General features: G+C 29.4%; 2 protein-coding genes across 2 annotated transcripts in view; one reads left to right on the plus strand and one right to left on the minus strand.

Annotated features, from left to right (window-relative positions):
* APC4 (anaphase-promoting complex subunit 4) overlaps positions 1-13,110 on the minus strand; it is a 66,580-nt gene that overhangs the window by 20,665 nt on the left and 32,805 nt on the right. The gene's annotated exons all lie outside the window — the stretch shown is intronic.
* LOC148312166 (endothelin-converting enzyme 1-like) overlaps positions 1-13,110 on the plus strand; it is an 88,821-nt gene that overhangs the window by 2,194 nt on the left and 73,517 nt on the right. The gene's annotated exons all lie outside the window — the stretch shown is intronic.

Below are 13,110 nucleotides of genomic sequence, written 5' to 3' on the forward strand. Positions count from 1 at the left end.
GTGGCTTGATATTTATTTTTAATACATTTGATTATATTTTTAAACATTAAAAACGATCTCCTGAAAAATCAAGTTTTTTTTAATATGACGTTATTGAAAGGAGTGAGCGAAATGTCATCAAGTGCAATAAAACTTTATTTAAGCCTAAAAAAAATTCTTGAATTGATAATTAATTTTTATTTAAACCTCATGTTCAGAAAAGAAATATGTATGTTATTCTTATTGCTATGAAGCAACATCAACCAACCAAAAATAAACTAGTGATATTAGTCAAAAAGTTTGATTCCTTACAAAGCTGTTTTGCAATCAGAGGGTAGATAGTGCTTGAACATTAAAAAATAAATTGCATATAACTGCTGTATTAATAATTAAGCAACTGCTTTGTGCTTTATTTCATATTTATTAAAATTACAAATTCATGATAGTAAGGAAGGTAAAGGTTATAGTTACAATATTTTATAACAAACGTGCTTGAACATAAAAAATCATAAATTACAAATAACGGCTGTATTAATTTAGCAACTACTTTATATTTGATTAAATAATTATAAATTGATGATAATATATGAAGGAGGGCAAAGGAAAAAGCTAAGGGAAGATAAGGATTCTAATGATAGATAGAAATGTCTCAGACGTTTCTTAACCTCTAAGCTGCTCGATTTCGAGTGTCAAACTTTCCGTCCCGTGCTGGATTATTTTACATTACAATATTTTTGACAAAAAAACATATTTTTGCCTATTTTTTGTAATGAAACTTTCGGAAATCCATCATAGATATTCACAGTATACAATGCACTTTACTTATTATGTTTTTATGGTGTATTTACACAAAAATATTAACATTTACGGACTCGCGGCCTAAAGTATGGCGGCTGTATAGAAGACGCGGCTGTCGTATCTGCGGAGCACGAGCCGACCGGAAGTATTCACGATTAAGTTGACACTAAATTAAAATAATTTTGATATTTTATGACAATAAATCAAAGAGAACTAATTCATCCATGCCTCGAACCAAATTTAAGTGCAAAAAATTATCCATAGGTGTTGATATAAGTACGTAAAGTTGAAAAACGACTATGCATGCGATCCGCAGTCAACGGTACTTCTATAAAAAACGACAATAGATGCGATCCGCAACTTACGGGTTAAAAGTTATCAGAGAAGGTGCATTTTTTACACGGAGAGGTAATTCATTCCATAGTCTGGCCGCTTGGACAGAGAAGGAATTGCTGAAGAATGATGTGTTATACATAATTTCTAAAGTCATTAGAATCAACTCCTGGTTCCAATCCTAATGTTTCGAAGTGAAGCATGAAGTTGGCAAAAAAGGATGAAAGTAGACTGAATGCAGTCGAAATGAGTTTTTTAAAATGAGAGACGAATTTGCGGCAAATCAATGTATGATAGATTTTAGAATGGCGAAATAAGTGGGAAAATGCATGAATGAGATAAGCATTAACGATAAAAATTAAGAAACTTGTGTTGAAATGGTTTGGACAAGAGTCAAGAAAGAACGGTGAAACCAATTTATGTGGTTGGAAATAGAAGCAGAGGAAGACTGAGAGAAAGTTGACATGATCAAGTATGTCAAGTACTTGAAATCGGCCAGGTCAAAAATAATCAGCGTGTATGTATGAGGTTACGCATTAATGTGGAAGAGGTGAAAATTATATCTGACTAGCCCGGCGATGAAGCTACGTAGTGGTTAGTATCTAAGTTAGTTTTAAAAAAATCAAATCCTTTAATTTAATTTAAGTCTGGGTATTTAAATGGCACACGACCTGTCATAAGCTGGTTTAAGTATCTTTACACACGTGTAACATTCACCGTTCTACCCATGATTGACAACCACACTACTCTAATTCCAGAACTTGTATATATCGTTCAATTATACCCTCAATCAATAAATAAAAAAATATGACTGCTGAGTACAAAACGCAGATTCGAACTATCAAAATATTGGTTGTTATAATAAATTATAAAATTTATTTAAATTATTTGTTTATATTCCACTAAACCTTGTAAAAATGACAACATTAATCATGAAGACATGTCGACATTTATGTGTAATCGTATTTTTGGGACCTTCACCCTATTTCGAAATGATATTCTTAATACTTTACTCTAAATTAGGTACTTGTTTTCGTTGTTTTTTTTAAACAGTTTTCCGTGTATATTAATAAACATGAATGTAAATACAATATAACATTGTTTTAAAGAAAAAAAAACTTCAAGAAATATTCCAAATTAATTTTCAATACAAGAATTAATAATGAAGTCAAATAAACATAAATTCTATGAAATTTTCAATATATGAGTTTGAAAATCCATAAAATTTAGATAAATATGTGATAAAATCGCAGTACAAAAAAATACTTTTGAAAATAAAATTTACAATCTTAAAAATTTTATAATAAGAAAAAGAGTCAAATTGTAGTCAAGATATATATTTTAATTGCAAGATATATACTTTTTAATGAGTAAGTTCAGAGGCGTGCATTCTATATAGGCAGAAAAACAGCGCCTACCCTGGATTCCTCGCGTTCCTTATAGAAACACGACCAGTGCCTACTATGCCATATCTTTACCCAACTCTACTGTCTACCCTGATTAAAAACTCTGTGCACGCCACTGAGTATGCTGTATATTAAATTTAGTTTAATTAATATTTGATTATTTTAAGCAATCGATAATTAGCAAAATGATATTTAAAAAGAAGAAAAAAAACACAATAACGAGAGACAGTCTTCAGAAGTGTATATTTTTTCAACGTAAATTTGCTGTATAAAATAATAACACAAACTAAAATCAACATTTTGAGTGTGTCCAAATACTTATTCAAAAATCTGGACTATCTCCAATTATAGGAGGATTAAAAAAAAGGGTTTTTGCTCAATAAAAAGCTTCTTTTCATCTCACCAATAAATGTCTCCAGTGATTCAAGAACAATGTTTCAAAATTGGTTCATATATATAGAACTTCCAAGAATTTGAGTAGTGTGGTTGTCAATAATGGGTAGAATTGGTGAATGTTACACGTGTGTAAAGTGATCACTTAAACCAGCCTATGACGGTCGTCAGCCCCGTAAATGCCCAGACTTACATATTCTTCTTCATCTTTGATGAGATGTAAAAAATAATATAAAATAAAATCAGTTTCCTGTCGATTCTTGCTCCCAGTTCAAAATACTTAGAACAGGGTTCACATACTCAGCGGTAACAGTACAAGGACCTTAGTTTGCAAGTCAATCACCGGTGAATCATGCACCTTGGCCCATACGCAAGGGTTTTGGTCAAATTGCGAGTATTCAAATTACTAATGTTGATTCATTTAGTATCACCTGACGCTTTGAGATTTCTGTATTTTAATATTTTTAATATTGATAACATAAAAAAGCGTTTAATTCCCTTATGAACGGTTAATTTACAGGGTATTCATTTTCACAATGCGACGCACGTACCTACTGAGGAAGTTCAAATTCCGTTAAGTGGCGAGTATTAAAATGGCAAATGTTGACTCCTTTAGTTTCTATTGCGTTCTAATATGTATTTATATTTGCTAAATAAAAACGTAAAAATACTCCACGAACGGTTAATTTACAGGGTATTAATTTTCACAATACGACGCACGTACTGAGGAATTTGGTTCGTTAAGTTTAAATTCCTTTAAGTAGAGGGCATTAAAATTACTAATGTTGAATCCTTTAGTATCCATTGCCTTGTGATTTTTATATTTGCTAAATAAAAACGTGAAAATACTCCACCAACGGTTAATTTACAGGGTATTAATTTTTACAATACGACGCACGTACTGAGGAATTTGGTTCGTTAAGTTCAAATTCCGTTAAGTCGAGGTCCGTAAAATCGAGGCTTAAGTGTGGAATGAATATGAATATCGCAGCGAAACACACTACAATATTAATAAATTAGTGGTCAGTCCACACTTTCGATTTTGTCGTTACTTTCATTGCTTTTTACAACTTTTCACGTTATTCGCTGTCGAGTACGTGCTTGTATTATCGATGTTTTCATTTTAATACTCATTCATCGATAACCTTTACCATAAAAAGTCGAACGATAAAAAGATATAAAAAAATATATTTTTGGATATCAATGCGATAAGCGTTTTTGTTGTGAAAATTCTACGCCATTTTTAGAAAATCGTAGCCAAAGGTCATCGCACTATATAAATATCACAACTTGAGTTTTATAGTATTACAAGTCAAATAAATAATTTTTTGCCATCGGCAGTTCGTTTAGGTGCATTTTTGCCTAATGCAGGTTCTGGCTTATTCCTCTAGGTGCACTCACCAACCGGCATCAAAGCTATTCTTTGACCTTAACCAAACCGACATAATTATATGAAGAAAAAAATGTGTATTAATTTTAAATCAAACACAGATTTTTTGAGTCTACTAAGTTGTATTTTATTAACAAAAAACACATTAAAAAAAGGTCATTCGTTTGATAATGCCCTCATAAGGCGAAACAATTGTCACAATATAATTTTTTTATGTGTTTTTTTTTAATAAAATACAACTTAGTAGACTCAAAAAATCTGTGTTTGATTTAAAATTAATACATAAATTAAAATGGAGTTCTACAAATTAAACGCCAAGTCAATAAATAAAAAAATGTGTACATGATTCGGAAAATTTTGATGCCTTTTTGATTTATTCTACACGAAAGACAAATTACCAAACAAATAATGTAATTAAAAAATAAAACATAATTGTAAAATGTGCCCTTGGCACGAGAAAGGGCAGTGAGGACACTTTATTGTAAATATGTGTTTGATGGAAAATAAATCGTAGTCGTACAGGAGAAAGTGACCAACTAACAAAAGGTAAAATATTCAAGAGGGCCATTTAAGTCTCTTTTGCTTGGCAAGAAAATAAAAATCAATGCAGTTAGTCATTTTTAACAAGTCAATTTATTATAATTTAAAGTTTAAAATCCTTTCGGGTTTTTTCAGGGCAATATTAAGCTAGTAAGGTATCAGATAATCAATGATTCCGTTTTTGTTAAAAAATGCACTTGGTCACTTTCTCCTGTATGACTACGAAATAAAAAATAAAATAAAAATATCATAAAATCGAAATGTCTCACCTTATGCAATCAGTACAACATACCCACACACAACGACCTGAGCATGGCCGATTGTAAATAAATAATATAGCTAAATAAGATATGTAGATTGTAAGGGTAAATAAGGGCGTACATTTAATTTTAAGTATATGTACATAGATAAATATATTTTTCTTTAAATACATATTTTATTGACATTTGAAATATGCCAAGCCATTTCTGTAAAACGTGACCAGTTTTACAATGGGTGAACTAATCACTCATAGCTACAGTGAAGATTCGTGATATTATGATAAAAATTGTATGAATCTGTCAAAAATATATATGTATTTGAAGATAAACTCGCTTTTATAAACTGTTCGATTTTACCTAATATTCCGTGTTTAAAAAATACGAGATCTTAAAAGTACCACTATTTTTCAACAACAAAACTATTTTTTTGTAAAAAATAACACATTTTTTCTAAAGCGGTTTAAAAATATTTCCACAATAATAATATTAAGTAACTGCCAAAAATCTACTCGCATATCAAATAAACCAGGAGCACATGAGAGGCAAAAACGTGTTTTTTCTATTATTTTAAAATTTGTAATCTGCTTAGTGCACCTTCTCATCGATTCTGAGGTAATTATCCGATGAAATATTTTTTGCGATTGTTAACCCGTGGCCGTTTGTGTTATGTGACTTGCATTTCCGCGCGTCAAGATGACGAACCCAACCAGGTGTCAATACTCGAATCGAAAAGAAACACATCCTAAAATACATGCTAATTTTTTATTGTGTTGCCGGTATATACAAACGTTTAAAGTCATTAGCGTCCCACGTGTGAAATGTTTTTAAAATGTGTAAAATGTTTTTTTAGTTTTATGTGTTCAAATCTCAGATATAATGTTGCGTCATAATTATAACAGTATTGTAGCCCTAGAACATGGGTTACCGTTCCTCAGTGTACGTTGGAGTTGTATTCTAAGGGCTATCAGAGGCTCTAGGAGATAAAAAGAAAGGACTGGTAAGTCTTATTAGTAAATTGATTTCTGTTTTTACAATTAATAATATTTTGTTTAAAAAATAATAGATGGTTCGTCTCGAGCATATATATATGTACATTCTATAAAATATTATTTTAAAATATTTTTAAATTTGCTATTTATTTTTGCTGTTGATATCTCAACATAGATGAAGAAGAATATGATAGTCCAGTATTTTTTAGGGCTTACGATCTGCCATCAACTGGTTTAAGTAGTCCATTCATATAAATATATTCACTTGAATTTTTTTATTTTAATTTAATTTTTTTTATATCTTTAGTTAGCTTATATTGCATTTAATACAAACTATTTTTTACACTTAATACATCATATATAATGTTTATATATATATATATATATATATATATATATATATATATATATATATATATATATATATATATATATATATATATATATATATATATATATATATAACGTGGTAATATTTTCCTTTTGAAAATTAAGTGTAAATAATATGTAAAGTGGGTGTATAATAATAAAATAAACAATGTGTTGCTTTGTAATTAAAGTTATAATTAAAGTTTATTCTTATTTAATCTTTATAATATTTTTATATCTATCTATCTATCTATCTATCTGATTCTGACAGTTAATAATATTATCGTAAGTCTTTTGTTTTCTCCTGAGCGACGCATGCGGCATCTGGTGGTTGAACTGTTTTATGTAGGTACTTTTTGTAAGTACTTAATAAAATGTATAGGTAGGTACCTAGTTATTTTATTACATATATATATATATATATATATATATATATATATATATATATATATATATATATATATATATAAATGGATATATAATGACAAATTCTAGATATCCCCACATATATTCATTTTAATAGATTTATATTATCCACTGACACTTCGTGATGGAATTGCATTTTTAATTTATTATTAGATTAAAACCAATATTTTTAGCTTTTCCACTTTTTTATTTGATCAGCGACCGGGTTTCGTCGTTACCGACATCATCAGACTGGTCTGATGATGTCGGTAACGACGAAACCCGGTCGCTGGTCAAATAAAAAAGTGGAAAAGCTAAAAATATTGGTTTTAATCTAATAATAAATTATATTCATTTTATCGTAATATCACGAATCTTCATTGTAGCTAAGAGTGATTAGTTCACCCATTGTAAAAATGGCCGTGTTTTAAAGTAATGAAATGATTTCTATGTCAAGTGAGTATAACAAAGGCAGGTAATACATTGGCGTGTCCGTTGCATCTGCAAAACTGTCCTTGATCTACGGGTCATGGCCGTTATTAAACTGGTACTATTATACTTACACACAATATTAAAGATAACAGGATATTTTTATGTGAAGAATAATTTACATAATACGATTGTACATGTCTTTCATTTAGAATGATAACGTTCTAACGCAATGAATAGAATGTGATTTTTTTGACATCTCAACAAAGATGACGACCGTCATAGTCTTGTTTAAGTGATCACTTTACACACGTGTACCATCCACCAATTTTACCAATCGATTGACAATCACACTAATTGGAATAATTTTCCGAAACCGGTAGTCACAAATAAGTGTTTTAAAAAAGTGGTTTTACACAAAGTAAACAATGGATGGTAAGGAGAGTGATTTATATTTATTTTCACTCTCTTGGGAATTTAACCCGCGACCTCCAGCATTATAGCGAAAAACGCGAACCATAACACCATGGAGGCGGTCGAAAATAATAAAAAATAATATCCCAACCTTATACATATACAACCAGTATGTATACCTTGACTTGACATAAACAGGCAAAAATATTTTTTTATACCGCGAGTACGCGCCCTAATAATGATTTATTCTTAAAATGTTAGTCACTATTCCTTTTAAGGTGATACACCAAAACAGTCGAAATGGCAGTGTCATTTAGGATTCGAAAAGGGATGCATATTTTATAAAATGTTGCATACAATTGTTCTGAAAATGCATTCATAAACAAAGAAGCAAAAGCATCTGATAATATTAATGTGGTCCCGATCATATATGGAGAAGTCTGTAATTCATTATATTTTCTTGAATTGAATATGATTAATATTGACATCTCAGGACTTGGTATACATCCTTTAATTCAGTGCTCCGCAACCTTTTCTTACCTACGAGACGCCAAAATTCTTCCTAGAATATCCATAAACTAAAATATATAGAACATGGAAAATAATTTATTGATTTGACGTTTAATTTGTAGAACTCCATTTTAATTTATGTATCAACTGTAATATTTATTCAATATTACCCTGGACTGGTACCTGAAGCGGAGGGCTGATCACCTTTCCTTCATGTGTAAACGATCAAGATAACACTGTTTATATGAAGCAGGGCCTTATGCACCATTGGGGTGCGGATAAGGGTTTTATTATATTATTATTATCAATTGTTAAATCAAACAATTTTTTTGAGTCTACTAAGTTGTATTTTATTTTATTTATTGTTTCGGCATTAACTTTGTGGTAAGACATGTTACAATGATTAAAGAAAACACTTGTTTTTTACCACTTGAGTTTTATTATAAACTACATGTTTCAGAAGTTAAACTTCCATCATTCAGGTCTGTTATTAATAACTGTTACTATACAGACCCGAATGATGGAAGTTTAACTTCTGAAACATGTAGTCTATAATAAAACTCAAGTGGTAAAAAACAAGTGTTTTCTTTAATCATTGTATTTTATTGTTAAAAAAACACATAAAATTAATATTGCGACAATTGTTTCGACTACCATTCGTTTGAAAATGCCATAACTAGGCGAAACAATTGTCAATATAAATTTTTGTGTTGTTTAACAAAAAAATACAACTTAGTAGACTCAAAACATCTTTGTTTGATTTAACAATTAATACATTTAAAAATTATTTTTCTGTTTAATTACATAATGTAAAATCAAAAAAAATGTCAAATACAATGAATATGACCGCGGCACACCTAAATCCTACTCACGGCACACCGGTTGCGGAGCACTGCTTTAATTGACACCTTTTTTAATTTAAAGAGAAATATTAGTATTTTTATTATTTTCAAAAATATGTTTCTCAATTTCATACTAGTTATGTGAGCCTAAGGGACTCATTATTAGAAATAGGTATCAAACTTCTTTCTCATGTATGTATGTACGTTTATGGGTGTATGTATGGGTGTATAAGGAAGCTAGAAGTGTTGTTATGTCAGGACAGACGAGTGTGGGGTTCCATCGTCTCTGCCTACCCCTGCAGAGAAAAGGAGTAATGGTAGAACTTGTAGTAGACAGTAAATGATTTTACTTAAATATCTAAACCTTAAAACCGCTCGTTATAATTATATTTTTTAGTATCCCATAAAGTATTCAAATAAAAATTATTATAATTCGGGAAGGATCTAACATGCATTTCATTTAGGTCTCTACTAAATATAATAAAACTTACAAAGCTCAACCATAGATGGAGCCGAGAACTAGCATGTGGACGGAGGTATCAATTTAAGGATAAATACAACTTTCGAAATTTCAGTAGTTTAGGGTACTCGTGTATAAAGTTATCGCTAAAACCAGCCTATGGCAGGTCGTACGCCCTATAAATACCCAGACTTCCATATTCTTCTTTATCTATGTTAAGATATTAACGTGGAATATTGTGTATGAGTATCATCGTTGAACAACAAACTAGACAAAAAATATCGAAATCTTCTAGTACACAACCATGGTATACGATTTACACACAACGAAGGTTTGATAGTCACAAGAATTAAAAATTAATATGGGAGTCGAACACTGCAATATATCGTTCCAAACTTTTTTAATTTGTTGCCGACGGATGTTAGAGGTCAAAATAAAATATGGAACAAAGGCAAAATAAAGGAATTGGTAAATGATCAAGAGTTAATTATATGAAAGTTGTAAAATAGTTTATATTCTTCATTTTCTCTCTCTTTTTGTGTGTATATTACGTTAAAATATATAAAAATAATAAAAAATGTATGTAAAAAGAACTCCACCGACAGGACACACAATGTGGCTTGGTTGGTCTCTGCAAAATATATTTTTAATTTATAATTTATATTAGCTTTGCGATTCTCGATTTCATAATTGAAATATATCTTTGTTTTAAAATCACTATAAATATTTCATTATAACTTAATTATAATGTCTACCGGTTTCGGAGCTAACCGCTTCTTTATCAAGAATGATTACCTAATACTAGTATTAATCAGTCTTGATAAAGAAGCGGTTAGCTCCGAAACCGGTAGACATTATAATTAAGTTATAATTAAATATTTATAGTGATTTTTAAACAAAGTTACATTTTAATTATATTTTTAATTTGTTTATAATTGTTCTTTAAATAAATGTAAACTATTTATGTAAATAAAAAAAAAATAGAGTTATTGAGAGAACGATGTTTTTTTTTTTAATTGGTTTATCTTTTAATAAAATTGCGATGTAAATATACTGTGTTTTTATTTGATGTGGGTTTTCTAAAATTAAACATCGGTTGTCGCTAAAACAATAATCACGCTCTGATAATAATTATAGATCATCACTGGTTCCGCAACACGTCATATCCGTCATATTGACGTCATGGAGATAGCAAAAGTGTCGCTGCTTTTCTAATCGCAAAAAAATATTTGCAAATTATCTCATGAGTGTACAATGATCTTTACTTTAAAAAAACTACATTAAAAAAAATCAAGCTTTAATAAAAAATTTCAACAGCGACGAAAAAGTATTAAAAGGAATATAGAATTTTTAATACTTACAGATCCTGCGACCTATCTAGACCTTTAGAGATGCCGAACGAGGATGAAAATGAACCTCTTACCCTAATGCATGCAGTGCTATCCTCGTACAAGGATGCTATGCCTTGGATAAGTTTACTGCTTATCCCATACTCAGATAACATCTTCTATAGCTTCATTCTATCAACTCGGTCATACGCTTTCTGCAAATCCACAAAAGCACAGAAAAGCTTTTGGTTTTTGCCCAAAAACTTTTTCGTAATGTTGCGCAAGCAAAAATTTGACCCGTACATCCTCTCCCATTCATAAATCCACTCTGGACATCCCACACTTTGTCCTTTGTTTTGGTTCTCACTCTTCCAATAAGGATTTAACCATACATCTTACCAACAGCACTCAATAGACTGATCGCTCTATAGTTCCAACATTCCACCCTAGAACCCTTTCCCTTGTAAAGAGTCATTATAACTGCCCTTCTCCAATCAACGGGAGTGTAACTCTCCTCTAGACACCGGTTAAAGAGCCTATGCAATGTGTTTACATTTTATACAATTCTTAGAAAGTCTATTGCCCGTCTTATAATCGAAATCGATTATTTTTTTCTTAAAATAGCAAATCAATAATAACCGAATATATTTATAAAGATTTGCTAAATAACGTATTTCCTGTAAAAGTCGCATAATTAGATATAACACACTATTAATTCCAACCGACTCAACTCTCCTGAGCCATTAGTTTGACTTAATAAAGATTTATAAAGATTAAAAAAACAATATGTTTGTAAAATTATATCAATAATATTTATAAAACAATATTAATGGCGGAAATATGCACAAAGTAGGTTGACTCTAATAATAAACCAATTACAAGAATGAATTGCATAACTTAGATTTGTCTTGTAAAACTACTCGTAGTTTTTCTTTATTTTTTTTTTAACATACAAAATATGTTAATCTGCCGCAATACCGCAATAATGTTTAGAAAAAAAAACATTTGTGTGCATATATAATATATATATATATATATATATATATATATATATATATATATATATATATATATATATATATATATATATATATATATATATATATATATATATATATATATATATATATATATATATATATATATATATATATATATATATATATATATATATATATATATATATATATATATATATATATATATATATATATATATATATATATATATATATATATATATATATATATATATATATATATATATATATATATATATATATATATATATATATATATATATATATATATATATATATACAGTATCTACTCAATGAATTAGGGCCACCCATTATTTTTTTGAATACTCTGAAATCTTTTGGATTATTATATTTATTTTACATAAATACTTTAAGTTTTCTATTGACATCTAATATCATGTATATTACCTTCAATAATATGTAAAATATACCTGGATTATTTAAGTCTTTACAAAATTTCAAACCCTTTTTCTGAGAAAGGTCCCTAATTAGCACAGGTAGACAGATAGTTGAAAGTTCAAAAAATAGTCCTATCTCATTTATTAGTGAAGTTTCTTGAGTTCTGGTTGTTGTTTTGTTCAGAGAGGTTATATAGTTATCGTGTCTTGTGAAAAAAACTTAATTTTTAATTTTAGTTCATAAAGTATAATTTTTTTTTGTAAACACAAGTGTTTTTTTTTGTAAAGGACAAAATGGGAAAAAGTAAAGACATTTCTGAGGAAAAAAAGTCTAGTGTTATAGTGCTACTGAAATTAGGAATACTATCTAATAGAGAAATTTCAAAAAAAGAAAACGTTTCTTGTCAAACAGTGGACAGAATTTCAAAATCAATAAAAAATCAGTCACCCGCCACCAGCAATCGGCGAAAGAACTGTCGTAGGATTAGAAAAATAACACCGAGGACTGATCGAAAAATCGTTCAAAGTGCCTTAGAAAACCGTAGTACATCAGCAAAAACATTAAAAATAAAATTGGAAGAAGAGGGTATAAATATATCGGTATCAACACTGAGGCGACGTCTTTACGAAGTAAATCTGAAATGCAGGCGCCCTGTAAAAGTACCAAAATTGACACCACGAATGAAAGCGGATCGATTACAATGGACCAGGCTACATCGAAATTACTCGGTAGATGATTGGAAAAAGGTATTTATTTAAATTGAATTTTCAACAAATCATTTTAGTAAATAAACTTATATATTTGAATTAAACTTAAATATTCATTAT

Source organism: Brachycentrus maculatus, unplaced genomic scaffold (assembly GCF_059751285.1).
Source record: "Brachycentrus maculatus isolate JH-2025_06_01 unplaced genomic scaffold, ASM5975128v1 h1tg000049l, whole genome shotgun sequence".
NCBI lineage: Eukaryota > Metazoa > Arthropoda > Insecta > Trichoptera > Brachycentridae > Brachycentrus > Brachycentrus maculatus.